The sequence below is a fragment of the Lolium perenne genome, chromosome 4 (genome assembly GCF_019359855.2).
Source record: "Lolium perenne isolate Kyuss_39 chromosome 4, Kyuss_2.0, whole genome shotgun sequence".
In the NCBI taxonomy this organism is placed as follows: domain Eukaryota; kingdom Viridiplantae; phylum Streptophyta; class Magnoliopsida; order Poales; family Poaceae; genus Lolium; species Lolium perenne.
The window spans coordinates 213612208-213629846 of record NC_067247.2 but is presented as its reverse complement, the minus strand read 5'-3'; positions in this window follow the sequence as shown (position 1 = coordinate 213629846).

The following is a 17639-nucleotide window of genomic DNA, read 5'->3' as shown; positions in this document are numbered from 1 at the left end:
TGTCGAGTGCCGTGGAAGGTTCGAAGCCGTAGACGATCATGAAGGGGCTCCGTGATGTTGTCTTGTGCTTGGCTCGATTGTAGGAGAACTCCGCGTGTGGAAGGCACTCCTCCCATGACTTCAAGTTCTTCTTCACTAGGATGCGTACGAGAGTGGAGAGGCTTCGATTGACCACTTCCGTTTGACCGTCCATTTGCGGGTGCGAGGATGATGAGAACAAGAGCTTCACTCCAAACTTTGCCATGAGCGACTTCCATAGATAGCTCATGAACTTGACGTCTCGATCCGACACAATGCTTGCCGGTATTCCGTGTAGGCGAACAATTTCCCTGAAAAACAATGAAGCAATGTGTGAAGCATCATCGCTCTTATGGCAAGGTATGAAATGAGCCATCTTAGAGAATCTATCCACTACCACAAATATGGAATCATGACCATGCTTAGTGCGAGGAAATCCTAGGATGAAATCCATGCTAATATCGGTCCATGGTGTATATGGAATAGGCAATGGTGTGTAAAGACCATAAGGGTTGGAAGTGGACTTAGCTTGAAGGCATGTAGTGCAACGGTTGCATAGGCGCTCCACATCCCGCTTCATCTTTGGCCAATAGTAATGAGTGGATAACATCGCGAGTGTCTTGTCACGTCCAAAGTGTCCCATAAGACCACCCCCATGTGACTCTTGCAAAAGCAACTTTCGAAGAGAATACTTGGGAATGCAAATCTTGTTAGCTTTAAACAAGTAGCCATCATGCAAGTAGAAATCATCCACTCATCGTTCAACGGAACACTTCTCAAATATCGGAGCAAAGAAAGAATCTAAAGGATAGAGTTCTTTGATCTCTTCAAGTCCCAAAACATGAAAATCCAAACGAGTAAGAAAAAGGGTGTTTTTGCGGGAAAGAGCATCCGCCACAACATTGTCCTTGCCCTTCCTGTATTTGATTGCATATGGGAAGGACTCAATGAACTCGACCCATTTTGCATGTCGTTTGTTCAAGTTGTGTTGGCTTTTCAAATACTTCAAAGATTCATGGTCGGAATGAATGATAAACTCTTTGGGCCAAAGATAGTGTTGCCAAACTTCAAGAACACGAACCAAAGCGTAGAGCTCCTTGTCATATATAGGATAGTTGAGGCGTGCGCCATCCAACTTCTCACTATAATATGCCACGGGTTTGCCCTCTTGCATAAGAACGCCACCGATACCAAGTCCACTCGCATCACATTCAATCTCAAAAGTTTTTGCAAAGTTTGGAAGGACAAGAAGAGGAGCTTCGGTAAGGCGTTTCTTCAACTCAACAAAAGCATTTTGTTGGGCCTTGCCCCAAACAAACGGAACATTCTTTTTGGTAAGCTCATTCAAAGGGCAAGCAATGGTGCTAAAATCTTTCACAAAGCGACGGTAGAAACCGGCAAGTCCATGAAAACTTCGGACTTTACCAACATTGGTAGGAGTGGGCCAATTGTGGATGGCCTCCACCTTGGAAGAATCAACTTCAATACCATTAGCGGAAACCACAAAGCCAAGGAAAACCAATTTGTGTTGAGCAAAGGTGCATTTGGGTAGGTTGGCATCAAGCTTCTCAAGACGCAAGATGCATAAGACCTCTCTCACATGTTGCACATGGTCCTCGAGATTTTTGCTATAAATGAGAATATCATCAAAATAGACAACCACACTCTTGCCAATGAGAGGACGCAAGATGTGATTCATAAGACGCATAAAAGTGGATGGAGCATTGGAGAGACCAAAAGGCATAACAAGCCATTCATAGAGACCAAGCTTGGCCTTGAATGCCGTTTTCCATTCATCACCAATGGCCATGCGAATTTGGTGGTAGCCACTACGCAAATCGACTTTAGAGAAAATCGTGGCACCACTTAACTCATCAAGCATGTCATCTAAACGCGGAATGGGATGGCGGTAACGAACGGTAATGGCATTGATGGGGCGACAATCCATACACATTCGTTGCGTCTCATCCAGTTTAGGCACAAGAATCACGGGAACCGCACAAGGACTAAGGCTTTCGCGAACGTACCCTTTGGCGAGGAGATCTTGAATTTGGCATTGGATCTCCTTTGTATCTTCGGGGTTGGTGCGGTAGGCGGCACGGTTTGGAAGCGGAGCTCCGGGTATGAGGTCAATGCGGTGTTCTATGCCTCGAAGTGGTGGTAGTCCATGAGGGAGCTCGTCGGGGAAGACGTCTTGAAACTCCTTCAAAAGAGACAACAAAGACGAAGGAATGTTGGTTAAGTCGTTAGTCGCCGACGATGGTCCCTTGCATATGAGCACGTAGTGCAATATGGTGGATGGGTTCTCTTGGACCTCTCTCCACTCACTTTTGGTGGCTAGAAGGACACTCTTTGTTTCGCTCATATATGGCTTGTGGCGCTCACTATCTTTTTGGTGGGTCGCTCCCTCTCCTCTCATCTCACTATGGTGGGTGCGGAGTTGAGCCCTCGCTAAAGCCTTCGCATTATCCGCGATGATTTGGCTAGGAGTCATCGGGCGCAACTCGAACTTCTTGTCCTTGACCTTGAAGGTGTATGCATTGGAGTGTCCGTCATGTATAGCCTTCTTGTAAAATTGCCAAGGGCGGCCAAGCAACATGTGGCACACCGTCATGGGTACCATGTCAAACTCAATAGTATCCTCATAAGGTCCAATCTTGAAGGTGACGGTGACGGTATGTTGTATCTTGACGTTGCCCTTGTCACTCAACCATTGGATATGGTAAGGGTGAGGATGCTTGCGGAGAGTGAGGTTGAGCTTCTGACACAACTCGGTGCTTGCAAGGTTATGGCAACTTCCACCATCAATGATGACCTTGATCCACTTGCCACCAATACCGGCACGGGTTTGGAATATGTTGCACCGTTGGTCTTCCATAGCTTGAGGTTGAGTTGTTAGCACCCTTGTGACCACAAGTGAGGGCCTTGGGTCATGCTCACATAAGAGAGGGTCTTCTCCACTTTCTTCCTCATAAGCTTCTTCATTTGCAACGGCGGCTTGCACAAGGGCTTCATATTCATCCTCACTTAGCATCTCTACATCACCGTTCTCCATAGTGATCATGACCTTGGTGTTCTTGCACTCAAACAATTTGTGGCCTTGGGTGCCACACTTGAAGCAAGTGACATTAGAGGGTCCCATAGATGCCTTAGAGGAGGCGGTGGAGGACACCGTTTGCTTCATGCGACTTTGGGTAGTCGTTTGCTTGGATGGTGTAGAGGACACGGCGGGCTTGACACTTGGTGGAGGAGTTGATGTAGCGAGCTTGGAGGCGAAGTATGACTTGGACTTGGAGTACTTGATGTCCTCAATCACTTGGCGCTCGGCCTTCGATGCTTGGTGGACCAACTCAACCATGTTGGAGTATGGTTGGAACTCCACAATCCTCTTGATGGGGTAGTTGAGGCCATTGAAGAAACGAGCAATGGTTTGGCTCTCGGATTCTTGGATGTTGGCTCGCATCATAGTTAGCTCCATCTCCTTAAAGAAATCCTCAACAGTCTTGGTGCCTTGCTTCAACTTTTGGAGCTTGTTGAAGAGGTCGGTCATGTAGTGTGTTGGGACAAAGCGAGCATGCATCTCTTCCTTCATCTCTTCCCAAGTATCAATAGGAGGTTCACCCTTTTCTTCCCTTAGAGTGAGAACTTTCTCCCACCAAGTGTTGGCATAATCCTCAAACTCAAGAGACGCCATAGCCACTTTCTTGGCACCGGAGTAGTTGTGGATGCGGAATATCTTGTCAACCTTGAGTGCCCATGAGAGGTAGGCCTCGGCATCCTCTTCACCCTTGAACTTCGGCATGGTGAACTTGAGCCTTCCAAACATGTTCTCTTCATCCTCCAAGTTTCTTCGGCGAGGACGGATGCCTTCATCTCTTGCGGCTTGAGGTGGAATAGGAGGTCTTCCACGGCCAACCATAGCATTGGGTTGGCGTTGAAGGTGGACACTAGCTTCCCTTGGTTCACGGTGAGGATGTTGTTGAAGATCTTGTCGAGGTTGTTGACGATGCTCATTGTTGGCCCTGTCATCTTGATCATGTGTTGGATCTCCTCTTCCACGTTGGTCGTGGCGAGGGTGGCGTCGGAGATCTCGCCGAGGTTGATCTTGAGGACCTTGGTCTTGGGGTTGGTCGTCACGCCCATGGTGGGCATGGCAATCCACTTGGTGACGATCTTGTTGGAGGACTTGATCTTGTGGAGGACGTTCATGTGGACGAGCATGGCGATGGATTTCTCCTCGCCTAGAGTTGGAGCGAGAGTCTTCATGACGAACATGTGGGCGATGAGGTCGATGATGGTCTTCATGCCTTGAGGAAGAGCTTGAGGACGAAAGGCCACCATGAGAGTAGTAATCTTGTGGCGATATTGAGGATGATGATGTAGAGCGGTGTCGGCGATGACGACCCAAGTTGGTGATGGCGCGCTCGAGGCTATCCATGCGCCGCTCCATGTTTGCATCATTGGCCGCCATTTGGCCATTCAGGTTGTCCGTAGCTTCACGAAGGAGAGCCAAGTCTTGGTTCACGGCGGAAAAGTTGTGTGCGACTTCATCGTATTTCTCATCGATGCGCGTCTCGAAGAGGGTGAGTTGCTCCTTGAACTCTTGGCGTTGTGTCCATAGGTTGTGTTGAGTAGCCAACCTCTCGGTGTTGCGGATGACTTCTCCCTCCCTTGGGTCATCTCCGTTCCTATCCATGATGGTAAGACAAGAACTATGTTGTGTATGTTAGTGGAAGGAGACTACCTCGCACTCTTACCAAGGTAAGATAGTATTGAGGCAATCAACCAAGCCAAAAGCAAGATCAAGTGTATCGGGGACACACGCAAAACCACACGCAAAAGCTAGCAAATATGATGTTAGGTGAGTGTTGTGGAAAGCCAAAAGACAAAATCCAAGATCGAGTATGTTGTTAAAAGTGGGTGAGGTCCAAAAATCCAAATGTCAATGTGAAGATCACTATGAACACGGAAAAGTTGTGGAACACACACACGGGATAAGCGGGGTTAGTGCAACCAAAAGTGAGCGGAAAAATGTATGTAAAGATGCTCGGTGTCACACTAACACAAGGAGAGCCAAAGCTTTGGTTGCAAATGAAGAGACAACAAGATTCGCACGCGGCCTCTCTTCTCTTCTCTCGTTTGCTTAAAAGCTTATGACTCTTTTGTACACGGTGGCACTTGCACTCTTTTGTATCTATGGTGGCACTTGCACACTTTTGTATGTACGGATGTATGGTGCGACTTGCACTCTTTTTGTGTTTTTGGGGCTTTTTACGCACTATGTTAACGTTAGCCTCGCTTTTGCTATCTTGCCACACGAGTGTTTGCTTGGATGTTTTACTCCACACGACACACACACCTCAATATCGGGGCCACGTGCAATGTCTCGCAACACTAAGCAAGCAATGCTCGATAGGATAGATCGCAAAAGGAAAAGGGTTACAAGGGAAAACTGCAAGTTATACCTGCGATGATGGTGGTGGTGGTGGTTGTAGCCGAAATCGAGCTCGGAGGAGGGCGCGGAGCTGCGCCCGGTCTGGGGCCGGTTGGACCGGACTGTGGACCGGATGGTCCGGTTGGCGCCCGGTCGGTCGGGTGCTGGGCCGGCTGGTCCGGTCTGGGGGCCGGTCAACCGGGTTTCTCAACCGGGTTGCGCGGTTTCTCTCTCCTGTTCTTCCCCAAACAAAAACCAAAAGAGCAAATCGACGGGAAACGATGGAATTGGAGGCTAAAAGTTGGGGAAATAGTAGATCAAGCACAACAACACCGAATCCACGGACCAAAACACTCAAAATGCAACCAAATCACAGATCGGTCAAGAGGCAATTTGGGGCTCTTTTTGGGGAATTTTTTTGGAAAATTTTCTAGAAACGAAATCGGGTGGGTGGAGGGTCAAAATCGCGGTAACCAAGAGCTCTGATACCATATGATGTGATCCGAGATCTAGGGATTGGCCCGATCTCGCGATTTGACCCCGAAAACCAAGGGAAGAGGTGGGAGAACGCGAGGAACACGAAGAACACGAAGAACGCCAGTACTCACGCACGCACACCAACCCGATACACCCGATACTTACCCCCGTGGCTCGATGGACCACGCCAATAGAATCACCCGGAAGAGGCACGTGGCAGAATTCCCGGTGAGAGATTGGGGTTGGAGAAGAAGAAATTGGTGAGGGAGAGAGAGTAGCTTGTACTACAATCTCACTCAACAATATCCAAATCAACAACCAGGATGCCTCGATTACAAAGGGATGCTAACCCTAGGGAGACAAAGCTCAAAGTTGTGTTTAAGCTCAATTCAAGTCTAAGGGGTAAAGGAGGGGTCCAGGCTACTTATATAGGTATACAGCGCCAACAATGCGAAAAGGTACGCCAGTGGATAACTTATGCAGTTTGGTGAGTCATTCCCGTCAAATCCGGTTTGGGGCCGGTCAGACCGGGCCTGTGACCGGGTGGTCCGGTCCTGGGGCCGGTCGACCGGGCGCCAACCGGAAACCTCGCAATTTTCCGTCCGGTTGCTTCCCGGTACGATGCAGGGAAATCCGGTTGGGCGCCCGGTTGACCGGGCCTGGGACCGGATGGTCCGGTTGTGGGGCCGGTCCGACCGGGTCCTGGGCTAGCCAGCATTCTTCTCTTCCTTTGAGTGCTTCGAGCGACGTTGGGTCCAGCTTCGTGATCATCTCCATGTCTCGCTGCTCCTCTCCTTCCCTTGACCATGGCGTGTCCTCCTCTCCGGGGTCTTGATGCGCCTTGTACCTAATGACACATAGCACATCGGCATGAGGTAGCATTCCATCCAAAGGGGTACCGAGATCAAGGGTGGTGAGGAGCGAGTTCACCTCATCATGTAGAGCTTTAACTCGAGCTCGCGTCATTGGTCCACTTGGGGGACTTGTTGGTCTTGGTGTAGCATCGTCGGTGAGCGGGGCTACATCACCAGCTATCTACACTAGTGGTAACTCTCAAATAACAAGTGACAAGTGTTGGGTGAACAAATTACAGTTGGGCAATTGATAGGATTGAAATAGCATTAAGATAGAACATCAATTTATTAATCATGTAGGCATGTTTTCCATATATAGTCATACGTGCTCGCAATGAGAAACTTGCATAACATCTTTTGTCCTACCAGCCGGTGGCAGCCGGGCCTCAAGGGAATCTACTGGTAATTAAGGTACTCCTTTTAATAGAGCACCGGAGCAAAGCATTAACACTTGGTGAAAACATGTGATCCTCATACCTAAGCCTTCCCTCCAGCTTATCCCGATTCTTTGTCACTCTGGGGCCTCGGGTTTCGGACATAGACATGTGCAAACAACTTGTAGATACAATCTAAGCAATAATTATAGAGCTTAAATCTAAGATCATGCCACTCGTGCACTAGTGACAAGCATTAAACACAACAAGATTGCAACAACAATAACTTCACAAACTTATAGATAGACTGATCATAATGTAACAATTCATCGGATCCCAACAAACACAACACCGATTACATCAGATGTATCTCAATCATGTAAGGCAGCTCATGAGATCATTGTATTGAAGTACATTGGAGAGAGAGTACCAACTAGCTACTGCTAGAACCCGTAGTCCATGGGGAACTACTCACGGAGCATGATGGAGGCGGTGGCGTCGATGGAGATGGCTTCCGGGGGCACTTCCCCATCCCGGCGGCGTGCCGGAACAGAGATTCTGTCCCCCGAAACTTGGTTTCGCGATGGCGGCGGCGCCCCTGGAGTCTTTCTAGAATATGATCGATTGTTGTAGGGTTTTCACGTCGCGAGGAATATATAGGCGAAAGGGCGGCGTCAGAGGGGTCCCAAGGGGCCCACACCACCTGGAGGCGGGCCCCCCTCCTAGGCCGCGCCCCAGTATGGTTTGGAGGCTGTGGGCCTCCTCTCCGTCTCTCCTTCGGTGTTCTGGGTCCGTCTCGGTAAAATAGAAGGTTTCGCTTTTGTTTCGTCCAATTCCGAGAATATTTCCTGAACAGCTTTTCTGGAACCAAAAACAGCAGAAAACATGAATTGGCGCTTCGGCATCTTGTTAATAGGTTAGTCCCGGAAAATGCATAAAATCATTATAAAGTGTGAGCAAAACATGTAGGTATTGTCATAAAACTAGCATGGAACATCAGAAATTATAGATATGTTGGAGACGTATCAAGCATCCCCAAGCTTAGTTCCTACTCTCCCTCGAGAACTACAAGGAAAAGGGCTACCGCCGGCGAACCAAAAATGCCCATTGCCGGCGCACCACGAGCCCGCCGGTGTGAACGTGCCGGTGATAAATTGTCACTGCCGGCGCACCAGGCAGTGCGCCGGCGATAGATGGTTACTGCCGGCGCACCTTCGAAGCTTCGCCGGCAAAGAACCATTTTCACCGGCGCACAATCAGGTGCGCGGCAGTAGTGCTTCCAGCACTGGCGCATGCCACGTGCGCCGGCAGTATGTCATTTAGGTGCGCCGGCAACTAATTCGAAAATTCTTTTTTTCCAGCTTTTTTCCAGCATATTACAATACATATTTGACAGCAGTATATATTTACAACGCAGTTCATATTTATACAGTATTACATGCAATATGAGAAGCACATAGAGAGCCAAGTTTCATTTCGGTATCAGTACACAAATACGCAAGTCTCGTTTCGGAATGTTGATTCATACAACACATGTGCATATGCAACACCGAACGACGATGTTTCACAAAGTTAGAAGTCTTGGTACATAGTCGTCACAAGTATCGTCATACACCTCACAATGTAGGTCCTAACCTAAACTAGAATCACATAGAACATGACCAACATGGTCATGATGACCTTCATCACGAAGGCCATGGTCTTCATCCGGTTCCTCCTCATGTCCCTCATCTCTCCCGCTAGATAACGGGCGTATCTTCCTTCCGCCTCCACCCTAGTGGGGTATCCCTTGTAGCTGTTGCCGCTGAAACGGTGCACCTATCTCCGACAGTCCTCCCAGTCGTCGTAGACTCCAGGAACCCTCCCCTTGTACACGACATATGTCGTCGGCATCTCCATTCACAAGACAAGTAAAACGTTAGTACCAATGCAATGAACAAGTGCCAACTCAAATAAGAGACAAGTAGTATGAACTAAATAGCATGTGCCTCATACTTTGTTGGTCGAAATAAATAATAACATACAGGGATGGGGTCAGTGAGGCTAGGTAGGATGCACAATAGATTGATATTTGTGGCCATCACACCAAGCCTCACTGGCCCCACCCCGGAGTGTACAAGTGACCAAACATTTTAATCATCGGCCAATGCAATTAAGAAGTGCGAACTCAAATAGAAGACAAGTAGTACGAATTAAATAGCGTGCCTCATACTTTGTCGGTCGAAACAAAAATTAACATCCAGGGATGGAGTCAGTGAGGCTAGGTAGGATGCACAATAGATTGATACTTGTGGCCGTCGCACCAAGGCTCACTGGCTCCACCCCCGAGTGTACGATTGACCAAACATTCTAATCATCGGCGAACTCCAAATACGAGGCAAGTAGTGGTCGAGTAAATGCAAATAATTATTAAGCTATTTACGCCATAATCTTGAAATATATAGCAAAGTAAATGAAACTACAGACACATGTTCACATGCACATTCATACAACTAAATAAAAGCAACTAGTCGATTCTATGGGAATATATAGCAATTATTACAGTACGGAAGTTCAAGGACATATCGTTCAAGCTTTAGCAAGTGTTCCCGTCGTAGGATCAGGTTGTACGCCTAGGGGGGAATGGACGGCAGCCCTCAAGCGAGTTGAACGGCCTCTCATCACGCGACATCTCCAAGCGGAGGTCTATCTCGTCATTAGGTGGTAGACCATAGCCGTAGAAGAACTCGCCAGACCTATTGTTGACATCCTGCAGGATTACCGTGCAAATGAACTGCTGGATGCGACCCCAGTTCTTTCTAATATCTCTATCAGGGACATCCGCCATGTTTGCAAACCTGTTTCTGAGATTCTCTGGCAGCAACATGTCATCTGCGTACTTTATGTACTCCTGCATCTGAAGGATGGCGTACCACGCGTCCATCCCATTGTTGGGCGTCGACTGCCTGAGGCAGGGGAAGTTGGTTGTGTGGGTTAAGACCAAGCCTCCTCGGGATTTCCTCTCTACTTTGAGGGGGTCTGCCTTGTTGGCGAAGCCGGTGAGAGCATCATTGAGAAGGGCCCTGATGTGGGAGTAGTCTTTCTTGCGGTCCCTACCCGAGTCGAGATAGACTGCATGCGAGTGTTGCGGGTGCACGACGATGAGGGTGCAGAACTTGTCTCTGCGGAAAACACACGGATTAACCTTTGGAAATGCAAATGGAGATATAGGATAGAATGGTGATGGGGGACTAGCGAGTGATTACTTACTCGGGGAAGTAAGGGATGAGAATGGCGCCCTTCTTAATGTTCGCCAGCATGAAATCCTCGACCTGCTGGGTGGCAATCGCGCGATCCCCAGGGTTGCAGATGATGCTCTCCCGCATATAGAAGGGGTCCATTATCGCGATGGTCGGCGTCCCCTCCTTAACAATCTGGGAAGACAAGCTAAGAGCAACTAGGCGAACCACACTAAAGTGTAGCGCTTGCATGCGATAGATGCTGAAGATGTCGTTGAACCGGATGAAGCACAAGTCAGCGGGGTACTTCTCGACGAAGTTCATGCCAGTTGGCACCTTCGCCACGAAGAGAGGGTAACCAGGATCTTTTGATTTGAGAAGAAGGTTCTCCACATGCAAGACAGTCTCATGCAAGCTCCTCATATCCGGGGTGAGTTTCTTCACGACATGCTCCGGCAGCATCGGTTGACCCAAGTGATGCGAGGTCGCCCATTGTTTGGCAACTTGTCAAGGAGTGGGACCTTGTCCTTGGATTTGGCCGCCGCCGCCTTGTCTTGGGCGTCCTTCTTATTTTGCCTCTTCCTCTTCTTGGGTTGTACTGATGGACCCTCCATCGCCATAGTGGCCGTAGCACGGAGTGTGTTTGGGCTCAACATATTTTTGACGGCGGCGGTGGCGACCTCCTCAGGATTTTCCTCCTCAGCCGTTTCTTGAGAATCGAACAGCTTCTTGGAGCACACATATTTCAAGCCCGGCGCATCCTCATGGACAACTTGTGAAGACGTAGGAATATCCCATTGGAAGTTGTCACGTTCGTATTCCTCGGCCTCTGGCGCAGCTGGCTGTTGTGGTGGGGCGCTGACCTCTGGCGCAGCTGGCCGTTCTGGTGGGGCGATGACCACGGGCGCCGCTGGCTGTCGTGGAGGGACGCTGACATGTGGCACCGCAAGGTGCTTGTCTTTGCTTGCCGTCGACCCCGAGTAGGTGTTGATCCGAATTAGGGTCTTCGGCCATAGCAGTACCCAACCCTTCAGTGAGGCCAGATTCAACGGGCTATCGTCATCGGCACCATGCGGTTGATTAGGAGGAAACCAATCCTCATAGCCCGGTAACGCCCGATCCACTTCAACCCGGTAAACGTCATCCGCCATATCTCGTGTGTGCCACTTCTTATCCAGGGGCCGAAGGATGGACCCCCTCACGACGTCTTTGAGTTCGTCGTTTACTCTCATCAAGAAGGTGCATGGCGTCGAGAGCGCCTGCGAGAACATGTGTATGGCGTTAGAGAGAGGGCAAGGATGACGAAACTAATATATTAACTTGATGTACACATTAGTTAATTACCGTGAGGGCGTTGAGCTCGGCTAATGTCGACGGGCCAGCACATGCGGCGGCGGGCGTGCAAGTGACGGAGGGGCTGCTACCCGGCATCGACGGTGAATCCCTAGCACCAGCGACATTGCCGGCGGCCGGAGGAGTCTCCATTATAACATTGTCATTGCCGGCGGACGGCGGCACCATCGAGTTGCTGCCGTTGAAGCTAACCACTTGCATTTTCGGGGGGGGCCTTGTTTGCCACCCTCATACCACGCTTGTAGAGCGTTGAAATCTGCTTGGACTCCAGCGGCGACTTCAGCTTTGACTTCAGGTACGAGTGTAGCTTTGAGTTGCGGTACCAGTTGCGGTACCAAACCAGCTTGGACTTGGGCTAGGATTGACTCCCTCATTTCCTCCGCCTCCCGCTGCTTCCTCTCATTACGCGCATTTTTATCGGCCGCAGACGACAAGCCATAGTGACCATGCTTGTAGCCTGTACCGGCGCCAGCCACACGGCCTCTATGCGGCCTTCTCGTCGGTGAATGCTCATTAACGATGTTTAGCGCCCGTACGAGAGGCTTGTCCTGAGCTACCCTGCCCGGCGACGCCTGGGACGAGGAGCCTTCGTCACCTTGAGAAAGTCTTTGTCTTTCTTCTTCCTGCGGAAGAAATGCGAACCATTTAGAAATGTTGCTACTATTATATGAACGATACTTGATCTAATTAAACCGGTAAATTGCTTACCAGTTTTTTCTCCAACGCCAGGACCTTCTGGTCGTTCGTGAACCAAATTATGTCGGTTACGACCTTCGGGTCCGTGACAAGTTCCCCGGTTAGTTTCTTCTTATGGTACCGGACCTGATGAATCTTCTTTCAAGCGGGTCCTTGTACTTGAGCCAGGGGGTTCTCAATGCCGGCATTTACATACGCCTCGTCCTCCTTCGCCCAATAGGGCTCCTTTCCCTCGTACCCACGGCTCCCAAGGTTGTGGTTGCCGATGTTAAGCTCCCGCATTTCCTTCCCCCACAACTTGCGATTCTTGGTTGCTTGTAGCTCTTCATTGGCCACAAAAGCATCAAAGTCCGCCTGGGTGACATGCGGAAAGGCGGAGTGGACCTCTTCGAAACCTTTGCCCTCAGCAATCAGCTTCCGCACCATGTACTTATAGCTGCTGAGGTGTTTGGTGAACTTCAGGAGGGCTTGTGAGTTCACAATGTTGTTGGTTTGATGACTGGAGGCGTAGTCGCCTAGGAACTTGTATCGTGCGTGCAACCTCGCAATGAGCTGGGCTCGCAAAGGCGCTTTGCTCTCAGCTCGGAGGTCCGTCTCGTTGAGATTGACGACCTCTCGGAGGATACATGCCAGTTGGTTGCCGTACCCCTTGGCAACATCCTTAGGCTCCACCGGCAAACCACTGGCGGGGTCCACCTCTTTGACTGTGTCTCTGCCGGTGCCGACCGTGTTTTGGCGCCTTGCCTTCCGCGGCCTCTTGGCTCCACTTGTCCCGGTGCCACTACTCCCGGCGGCGCCGCTAGGATCGTCGCCGCTTGTCTCGCCGCCACCCCCGGCGGCGCCGGTTGCCTCATCGCCGCTAGGCTCGTAGGTACTACCCCCGGCGGCGGCGCTTGCCTCGTTGCCGCTCGGCTCGTCGGCACTACCCCCAGCGGCATCCTCCATCTCATGGTCCTCGTCGCCGCCAACACCAGCGGCCTCGGCATCCTCCTCCGTCCTAAAGAAGTGCCTATTGTAGTGCTCCTCTAACTCTTCTTGAGACGACATGGTGGCTTGCACTAATAGAAGATGAAAAAGAGTTAGAATTCACGGAAAAATTCGGCATGACCTTTGCTAAAAATTGGTCATGCCGAGTGCTAGAATTGCCGGAACGGAAATGAATCGACATTCCGGCACTCAATAGCAACTCAATCCCTGTAACAGAAATGCAATTCACATATATGATACATTTTTCATTTTCATTTCTTTTCCAACCAGCATCAGAGAGTGAACATAGCAACAACATGTGTCATTTCTCATTTGTGAACACTTGACAGCATCTACTGAACAAATACTAATAAGCAGTTGGAAATTCTTGTTACAGGGGAATATGTAGCACACCAGTCAAGATGCTAGCAACATTTGCAACCAGAGACAACATTTCCATCTCAACCAGAAGCAAACCAGAAGCATTTAGTATAACAAATACAACCAGAGACAACATATCCATCTCAACATTTCCAACTACTGCCTTTTTCTTTATTTATTTCTGTAGTTGCTACTATCATACCAAACATCTAAATACTGCAGAGTTTAGAAAATTAAACATAATGAAAAACTAACATACTGCCTAGTGCCTAGTTCTTCTCCAACAAACATTTCATTTTCTTTTTTCACCATGTATTCTAGTCTGTACAAAAAGCTAATTCATTTCATTTTCATTTCACAATAACCATCAGTAATAGCACTACAGTAGCATCATTTCCAGTGAGTCAGTGACAGAATTTCATCATGCTAGCCCTGGATTCAAACCAGAATTCAAACACTAAAATAAAAACCATAACCATTTTACATCAACACCATGCTACTCTCTGGCTACATAATTAAAACAGTGCCAAACAGAGCTTGTACCCACTTATACAAAATACACTAGGTACCTTATCATTTTCATTTTGTTTTAAATGAACCAGATAAGGAACATAGCACCAATTTTCATTTTCTTTTAAATGAACCAGAGAAGCTCACATGTGTCATTTCTCATTTGTGGATTATCAGAAAGCTCCAATTATAAATCAACTAAATGAACCTAGCTAGCTACTGTCCATTTGCAACAGCACATCATATATTTGCAAAAACACAATTTTAAATGAACCAGAGAATGAACATAGCACTTGTTCTTCTTAAATTAAGTAAACCAGGAGCTAAACCAGTAGTAGCATTTGCTACTGCCAACTAGTGTTTAGGTAATACATAACAGTAACTAGGTGTATTAGAAATACTGACTATGTTCTCTGTATTAAGAATGAACCCATCTTTAGCATGAAGCAAACCAATGAATTTTATATATCAAATTCTCTAGGTACTGCAAGCATAAAAAACCCTACTGCCTAGCTACCTAGGTACTGCAAGCATTTTTATTTTCATTTTCTTTTTTTTGCAAGAAATGATAATATGTTGTTGTTGCCCCTGTGGGACATACTCTCATAGTTAGTCAAAAGTTCTCCCTGAGCTCCTTGTTGATAACAAATTTTGTGAAATTTCTTGTTAACTAATTCCTCTACTTACAAATCTTGTCCAAGCAATTCCTGTCTATGTCAATGAGGACATCAAAAGACCCAAAATTTGCATAAGGGCCAGTTTGACTGTAAGTGCAAGAAATGTTCAGAGCAAATTGCAAAATATAAATCAAGCATGCCTTTCATCATCCTGGATTCCTAAATTGCAAAAGAGCAACATGAGCATGAATAGACGATATCATTTTATACTAACAAAACCTAAATGAGCTAAATGAACCAGAGAACAAATTTATTTTCTTTTATTGTTTACCTAAACATTACTGCTTAATTACAACAGAAATACACCCTTGGTCCTAAATCCTAAACCAGAGAACTAGCATCAACCATGCATAGCACCAATTTAAATCCATTTTAGCAAACCAGAGAGCAAAACCAGAGAGCATTCTTTTTTGGCAGTGAGCATGAGCATGAGCAGTAGCATTTCAAAACCATTTCAAAATCTTTATTTGCAACCAGTGAGCATCAACATGAGCATTCATTTCATTTCCATTTCCATTTTAAATAGTGAAGTAGCAATAGTGAACTAAACCAGAGAACTATTTTAAATGAACCAGTAGCATTTCCATTTCATTTACACTATAATAAAAAACCCCAACTCAATTTCTTTTTTCAACAGCACTTAGTATATAAAGCATTTTATTAAAGCATTTTATTTTTATTGCTAACATAATTTGACAGTAGCATGAGCATGAGCATGAGGTTTTTTCACAGTAGCATTTCACCATAACCATCACCCTCCAACACATAACATTCCAATTCTCCAGCTAAATGAACCATTTTAGCAAACCATTTTAGCAAACCAGAGAGCAAAACCTAAATGAACTAAACCAATTTAGCTAGCAAAACCATTTTCATTTTCATTTAATGAAGAACTAACATACTGTCTAGTGTCTAGTTTTTATTTTCAGTAGCATTTCAGTAGCATTTGCATTAGGCATTTTCAGTAGCATCCTACATCTCAATTTTTTCTTACTGCAACCAGAGAGCATAAACCTAAATGACCCTAAATCGACCAGAGCACATCAAGAACTATAAACTACTACAAGAACTAAGGATTTTTGGAGGCAAGAACTTCAATTTTTTCTTACTGCCACCAGAGCACATCAAGCATTCTTGCAAGAACTACTGCAAGCACTAAGGATTCGAATGCACATCAAGAACTACTGCAAGAATTCGGAGGCAGAGAGAGGGAAGGAAGAGGGGGATGGAGAGGGGAAGGGGGTTCTTACCAACGGTGATGGTGGCGTGCTGCTCCTCTCCGTGATGGTGGCCGGCGCGCAACGCCCTCCTCCTCCTCTCGGCGACGGTGGCGACGGCGGCCGGCGCGTGACGCCCTAGATCCCCCTCCTCTCCGCGGCCACGCCCTACTCCTACTTGCACGGAGGCTCCGGCATGCAGCGAGGAATCTTGGTCTAGGGCTTCCGCGTGGTGGCGCTCGAGATCGATGGTGGCGGCGACGCTCGAGATCGACGGTGGTGGCGCGGTTCGTCTCGATCGACTGGGAATGGGGAGGGAGAAGAGAGGATCGCGCAGCGGTTAAGTCCCAGGTATAGCTGGGCTCACCTTATTGCCGGCGCACCACATGTTTGGTTCGCCGGGGACAACTATACCCCCGGCGAACCAAACAGGTGGTGCGCCGGCAATAAGGTGAGCCCAGCTATACCTGGGACTTGTCCCCCAACCTGGCTGGCCATTTCTTTTTATTCTTTTCTTTATTTCTTTTCACTTTCTTTTTATTCTTTTATTTTTATTCTTTTCTTTATTTCTTTTCACTTTCTTTTATGTTTCTTTTCTTTTCCCACAAATCCTATACTATTTTATTTCCTTCTCTTTTCAAGATAATAACCAAGCAATATGAGTTATGCATTACAAAAAATATGAGTTATATACATGCATGCATAAAATATTGACCAACACAATATTAATTATTCATACATAAAATATTGGCCATGACCATATGAGTAGTTATGAATTACACAAAATATGAGTTATAGATTACAAATAAAGTTTTACATCATCGATTGAGAAGAGTGTTTCGCTTTCTTCTTGCTTTTCTTGCTCGTCGTTGAATAATTTAGCCCCGTGTCGTGACTTCTTCTTTTGAAGGGTCGACCTGACCTCGGTAGCGTGGTCCTGCTTCTTCTTGTGGTGTATGTTGTCTCTTCGTCCTCGGATTCTTCCATCATTGGGTCTCCGACTTGTCCTTCGAAGTCTAGATAACAGGGTCCTCGATGTCTAGATAATTCGTGCAGAAAGAGATGCACTCTTCGGTGAGCCAGCCCTGGACGATGCTTCCATCCGGATGTGACCTGTTACGAACGTATCCTTTAATGACCCCATTCATTCTTTCAAACGGCATCATGTTGTGTAAGAATGCCGGCCCTAGACTGACGATATCATCCATGATATGGATCAACAGATGGACCATCACGTCAAAGAATGCAGGCGGGAAGTACATCTCCATCTCACATAGGATCACCACGATCTCTTCCTGGAGCCTTGCGAGTTTCTTCACGCTTATCGACTTCCGAGTTATGATGTCGAAGAAGTTACAGAGCCCAGTCAGCGTTGCACGGACATGGTCATCCATTATACCTCGGATTGCAACCGGAAGAATCTGCGTCATCATCACGTGACAGTCATGAGACTTCATGCCGCTA